The sequence below is a fragment of the Triticum urartu genome, chromosome 5 (genome assembly GCF_003073215.2).
Source record: "Triticum urartu cultivar G1812 chromosome 5, Tu2.1, whole genome shotgun sequence".
Taxonomy (NCBI): Eukaryota; Viridiplantae; Streptophyta; class Magnoliopsida; order Poales; family Poaceae; genus Triticum; species Triticum urartu.
This window is the reverse complement of record NC_053026.1, coordinates 658,275,870-658,282,974: the sequence shown is the minus strand read 5'-3', so window position 1 is coordinate 658,282,974 and position 7,105 is coordinate 658,275,870. Positions and strand designations below refer to the sequence as shown.

The following is a 7,105-nucleotide window of genomic DNA, read 5'->3' as shown; positions in this document are numbered from 1 at the left end:
TTGCACAATCAACATTAATATGGGCCAAAAAGTCACAACCCGAGGTGTTATGCCCAACCTTTGCACCAACCTAGCAATGTTATTACAACCATCAATATATTCACACACCTTCTTCCATTCACACATTTTTTTTTCTTCTCCTTCATTATTGGGATGTGCGCCAACCCTAACCTTTGCAGTTTGCGCCAACCCTAACCTAGCAACGTTATTATATCATCAATACTCTATCCACACACGTTTTCTTTCATTCACACCTTTTTTTTCTCCCCCTTCATTATTGGGATGTGCGCTGCGCACAAAACTGTGCGGCCAGTTTTGTGTGCGGCCGCACATCCCATGCAAACAGAGGAAGCACCCGATCACGGCCCACATGTCCGAAGCACATTCCCGCCCGCGGGTGCCCGTTCCTTCTTTCGGCTACAAACCACGCGCCCGCATACACGCCGCGGCACACTCCTCCGGTCCTCCCCCTCCTCGTCCGAGCCAGCGAGGGCCGGACGAGCCCGCCGCCGCCGCCGTCGCGATCTTCTCCTCCTCGGCCGCCGCCTCTGCCCGCGCTACTCCTCGAGCTCTCGTCCTCTTCTTCCTCCTCCTCCCCGCGGCAGGGAGATAGACGGAGGGGGGGCCTCTGCTTCCGGCACCAACAATGGCGGTGGGATACCCCTCCTTCCTCCCCTTCTCTTCGATTTCACAGCCACTCCGATTCAAAGTTTTTGGGAGAAATCGTTGCTAGTAGTGCCTCCTGAGCGGAGCGGGGATTGTTATCTTCAGCGAGCGATTCCTCTGCGCGCAGCGTCCGTACGAAATTTCGTCAAAGGCTCCCCTTTTTCTCCTGCCGCTCGACCGTACAGACCCTCCGTTCCGATGCAGGGGAAAAATCTCTCGTGTTTGTCTGCTGTTGTCGGCGTAGCTCTCTCTCTCTCTCCGTGCGTGCGCGATTTGGTTCTGCATATGGATGGGGTTTTGGGGGGTTTTTCTTCCCCCCTTCCTCGATGTGTTACAGTTACAGGTAGTAGTAGAATCGGGTCGGCCTTGCCACTTAGCAGTAACTGGATTTGATGCTGCATTGGCTCCTCGATCTGTTCCTCACAGCGTGTGGTCAGCAGTTCACCTCAACTTGTCTGCATTTTGCCTCACACACTTGCTAAGTTGCTATGCATCAGGATGGGATGCTGCACTTGTCTGTCAAGATACTGACAATTGTAGTAGAGGTAGCACCACAGGATAAACACCTTATTTGTTTGTAGAGAGCTCTCATCTGCCTTTTTTTTTCTTCCTAAGGGTCCATTCTGTCTAATATATATCGAATGTTCTTTTGATTTTACTGGATGCATTCTGGTCCGTAGCGTTCAACGAGACTGTTGATTTCGCGGATGACTGTCACATGGTCTTTTGTTTCACATGCTGTTCATGTTGACACATTGACACACTTTTGATCAGGCAACAGCATCAACAGGTGGATACTGTCTAATACCGGCCGGGGTCCTGCTGTTTTAGTTTATGAGAGCCCTTGCGTTTGGTATTCTTGATGACTTGTATCTCTGTCCACGACTCTGTTTTGCATACGGGCTTTTTTGTTGTTTGTCCGATTGAAAGAAAACAAGTTCCTTGATGCGTTCCAGACACTAGAATAGGATCCGCCATATATATAGGAGACCAGACTCCATCTTGCATCGGTTGGTTAACTCCTCGATCTGTTGTTAGTCCTTATCTGCATTTTCCCACATTGTTCATGTATCCAATCCACCGTTGCTTGTACTAGTTTGTCCAAAATACAGGTCTTTATAGCAGAGATAGCACCACAAGCTAAACACCTTCTTTGTTGGGAGCTCTCATCTGAATCTTCTTTTACAGTCTATTTGCTCTAATATATATGTTCTTTTGATTTATCTGATGCATTCTGGACCCTAGAGTTGAATGAGGCTGCTGATTTCGTGTTCCGAATTACGACTGTCGCATGCATTATCTCTTGTTTCATATCATGTTCATGTTGACGAATTGACAGTCTTGTGATCAACCATAGCATTACCAGGTTGACACTCTTTATTGCCGGGATTCTGTTGTTTTAATTTATGTTGCCGTGATCCACCTATATGGTAAAATGAAGAAAAATCGTACTTGTCCAGCGCTTCAGCTCATGCATCTGCGCGGTTCATTTGGACTGCAAACACCGTTGTTTATCCATTTGGTAAAAGCATCATGAAATGGTACTGCAGTAGTGCTTGTTTAGTTAATCTTACTCTAGGCATGATAATGGTCAATCCTGGTCAATCTGCTCACCTTTTTAGAATTGCCTACTTGATCACTTTAGTTTACTCCATCATGATTTGTAAATACTATGCATGTTGTGTCATACTGCCCAGCGAACTATCCTTCCCACTATCTGAAACATAGCATACTTCGGTTAGTTAGGCATCCCCAAAACTACAAATCAGACTGTTTCTAGTTGCACTGATGTATATTTTCTGGGCATTAGCTTAATTTCTTCTTGTGACTGTGGTTGAGGGGACTTTGTTCAATAAAAAAAATGGTTTTTTCTTCTTCCCTTTCGATGCATTCTAAACTCTAGAGTCAAATGTAGTTGTACTGATTTCATGGCGGAGATTTCAATTGTGATATCTTGTGGCTGTTGTGGACTTGTGGCATAATAAAATTATTATTCTCTCGCATCAATTTATTCTCTATAATTGCTTTTCTGGTGGTTTGCTTTCAATATTAATCGAGTTGTGCTTAACTCATGTCACAGGACTGGACCAGTAATAGTGATGATAGTGATAAGTTTGACTGGGACAGTGATGGTGAGGCTGAGCCCTCATTGGCTCCGGCGATGAGGAACTTCGATGCTCCTGGCCCATCCACACTCGTAAGTCAGATATAAATTTTGTATTTCAGCACAAGAGCTATCCATGATTTGTTATAATTATGGTCATGGTGTGATATTTGTTCGTGTAACTGCCTAAAGAGTTCCAATGGGTGGATCAACGGGGAAGCGCCGCCTACTTCTTTGATTGAGGGATATGTGGCAATGGGCTTCCCAAAAGAGATGGTCGTGAGGAGTATCAAGGAGATTGGTAATATAGAAGTAATCAGTTCCATTTTATTTATCCTGTTTGTGTTTGTACCTTTTTTTAACGCCTTCTGATTTCAGGACATAGTGATGCAGATGCACTGCTCGAGCTACTCCTCACGTACAAGGTATTTGACTATTTATCCATTTGCTTTATTACTGAATTTATTCTGTACTGCTCTTGATTCATGGCAAGGATCGTTTATTCCAATTGAGATGTGAAATGCAGGCACTAGGTGATGATGATGATGCAGTGGGCAATCACTCTACTTCTGGCTGCAACCCCACTATTGTTGAAGATGATGATGATCTTGATTTTGAGAAGTGGGATGGTGATGATGATACTGGTGGTAGAGAGTCAAGCTCTGATGATTCTGGTTATGAGGTAAATGATTTCTTATCTCCAGTTCAGCAGCAAAGAATTCTTACTGTTTTGAGCTTTCATCAGTGTAGTATTGTATTGTGAAGTTTGAGCACTTGATTTTTCTACATAGAATTTTCACCATGTTAAAGTTTTTTTTTCCTATAAGAGAGTAATATAAGAAGTGAGTTTAATAACGTTAGACAATACCTCCCGCAGAGTAATCAAACAAACTGGAAAACAGTAGAAACTGAGTGTATTATTATCCTGCTTCTTTGTGAATTTCATGAATCAGAAAATTAATTTCTGTTAGACAGCACTTGTTTTCTCTTCAGTTCGTATGCATTTGAAAATCAGTAACAAGTCTTACAATTTGTGGATTTATTTTGCCACAAGCAAATTATTTGAAAATGATCATAATGCTGGAAAAGAACATCACTTACCACATTAATTAGTTGCATCAAACTGCCCTCCAAGACCAACCTCAGGAAAGCAACATCTACCTGTTAGAGCTGACATCTAATCTCGGCTTTTGTCGTACCTTTGTGCAGGAGTTTCTACGAGAGATGTCAGACAAGGACGAGAAGATCAACTCATTGCGAGACATGGGCTTTTCTGAAGATGAAGCAAACATGGCCATTACGATATGTGGTATGCCTCTGTTTGACCGTCATTCTTTCTTCATGGAAAAGGCACCACCTTATGCTATATACTTCTGTTTGAAATTTTTCCTAGGTGTGGATGCTGATCTCTCTGTATTGGTCGACTCGATTAGTGCATCACAGGTTACAGAAGTTTGTCACTCTAGAAACTTATCTGACCATCAGGTATCTTGTGGTTTGATGCACATTCGAACAGGAAAGTGGTTTCGCTCTTTTAATTTGATGAAGGACACTGGAATCTGTGTACATTGGCAGGTTACAGCTAGATGCTTCGATTCCTTTGGAGGGAGAAAGAGGGCAAGATTGATTGAAGAGAGCAAGAAAAAGAGGAAGCGATATGGAGGTGGAGCACAAGGCAAACGACCTTCCTCGGATGGCAGCGATGAGGAATCAATGCCTCTCCCAAACCCAATGGTTGGGTTTAACCTTCCTGGTTATAGGGGACCATCAATGACCCGAGTGCTTCCTGAACTGGCTACCGGACCACCTTATTTCTACTATGAAATGTGGCCAGAGCTCCAAAAGGTGTATGGGCAAAAATTACAAGATTTCTGTTTGACATCCAGCCTGAGTTTGTGGATTCTCTTCATCTGTGTGCAGCTGCCAGGAAAAGGGGATATATCCACAATTTGCCAACCGAGAACAGATCACCGCTTCTCCCTCTGCCTCCAAAGACAATTTTTGAGGCATTCCCTCATTACAAGAAGTGGTGGCCATCCTGGGACCAGAGAACGCACTTCAATTGCTTGCAAACATGTACGGCAAGTGCACCGGTGACAGAACGGATCCAGCAGAAACTTTCAAGCTCAGGCAATCCACCACCTCAAAGTGTACAGAAATATGTCAGGCATCAGTGCTCAAAATGGAACCTTGTTTGGGTTGGCAAAGACAAAGCTGCTCCATTGGAACCTCATGAGATGGAGTATCTTCTTGGTTTCCCAAAGGACCACACAAGAGGCTTCGGCAAGACACAGAGATACAAGTCTCTCGGCAACTCATTCCAAGTCGACACAGTCGCTTACCACTTGTCAGTGCTGAGGGACATGTTTCCCAATGGTATTACTGTGCTATCCTTGTTCACTGGTATCGGAGGAGGAGAGGTCGCCTTGCACAAGCTTGGGATCCACAGGGCAGTAGTTTCTGTTGAGATATGCAAAGCTAATAGGAAGATTTTGAGGAGTTGGTGGGATCAAACCCAGACAGGCACGTTGATTGAGATAGCTGATGTGAAATCCCTCAAGGATGATGAAATTGCATCATATGTTAGTAGATTTGGCGGCTTCGACTTGGTGATTGGGGGCAGCCCATGTAACAATCTTGCCGGAAGCAACCGGCACCATCGTGATGGCTTGGAGGGCGAGCACTCATCTTTGTTCTATGACTACTTTAGGATCTTGAATTCCGTCAAGTCGGCTATGGCGAACATGTAGCCTAATCGCTGTAGTACCTATGCTATCGTTTAATGCTTATATCTAGGAACTGTAACCGATCTGTGTTTAAACATTGAGTTGATGTGGAGGATGTTTATTGGGGAGAAAGATCACATTAACATTTAGCTGTATGATCTATTGTTGCTAACTAATTTATGGCCTGTTCATCTTTATTTGGAAAAGCACTATTGCAGCCCCCTTCAAATCTTCCAGAGCCTACTTTTGTACAGGCAGGGAGTAATTGCACATGACTGCACTTTCTACCTTGATCTTCTTGACAACTTGTAATTTGCACAAACATTCCCCTGCATAGTTTGTCCTTGGTCTGAAAAAGCAAATCCTATGTTATATTTCAAATCAGGTTGTTGTCTGGATCATATGGACAATATGCACAGTCACGATGCTGTTATCCGTTTTCCATCAAGTAAGTTTTCACTACATTTTGTTTCTGTTGCTTTTCAGAATCCCTAAACCATCCAGATGTAGAGCAAAGCTAGAAGTATGGAGAAAGATCTTCAGCAATCACCAAGGCTGATTACTACCTTTTCTTGTTTTCTACAGTTGACGACTTCAAATTATTCAAGGAGTGTGCGGCGTACAAGGATGTAAGGTTTCTGCACTTGTATCCATAGAAATTTCGGTGTTGGTAAATTCTGTTTTGGATGGATTTTGATGGGGAATTTTTGTTTTTATCAAGGATCAGATAATACTAAGAGACTAACAAGAGTGCAGTAAATTACTAGATCATCCTTAGTTCGATACACTAGAACTTGCTGTGGTTACTTTCTTGGGGCTCTGAAAATAGTTCCTCTAAAACTGAATCATTCAGTCATACCGTCAGTTTAGTAAATAATTGCTCTGGAAACTGGGATCTCTCTCATCTTGGTTACCTTTACCTACTGCATTGCAAAACCTGAAGCTCAAGCTCAAGCTAGGCTAGGCTCACAGAATAATGATGATGATTAGTTAGCTAAAATCTGAAACACTCTGCCCATTTGCTCTAGCTGACAGCAAGAATACCGAACAGCAAGCACTATGCCTGATTGTGTCGCGGATGCCTAATCAAGTTCTATCTGAATATAATTTCATTGTGTTTGACTTGTGAAGTTGATGCAGATGTGGGCATCGAAGGTCTGGCCGCGGAGAGATGCCTGGAGCCATTACAGTGCAGGCAATCTCAGGTATGACGAAAACGGGTTTCTTTTGCTTCTGCCATCATATTGCTGATATGACTCTGAATCTCCACTGCACTTGACTGCACCCTCTATCTTGATCTGCTTGACAACTTATAATCTGGACAGAAATGCCCCTGTATAATTTTTCCTTGGTCTGAAAGAACCAATCCTAATTCTGTATTTCAAATCAGGTTGTTGTCTGGATCGTAGGGACAATATGTACAGTCACGCTGTCGTTGCCTGTTTTCCATCGCGTAAGTTTTCACTACGTTTTGTTTCTGTTCCAGTTCAGAATCCCTAGAGCATTTAGATTGTAGAGCAAAGATAGATGATGGACATCTTCACTAAAACGGCTTCGCTTCTGTGTGACTTCAGTTGAGTAAATTACTGGATCATTCATACCCTACAAT

General features: G+C 43.3%; 1 pseudogene; it reads left to right on the top strand.

The window, feature by feature from the left end:
* The first annotated feature begins 2,544 nt into the window (after positions 1–2,544).
* Positions 2,545–5,904, top strand: LOC125506573 (annotated as a pseudogene).
* The last annotated feature ends 1,201 nt before the right edge of the window (positions 5,905–7,105 follow it).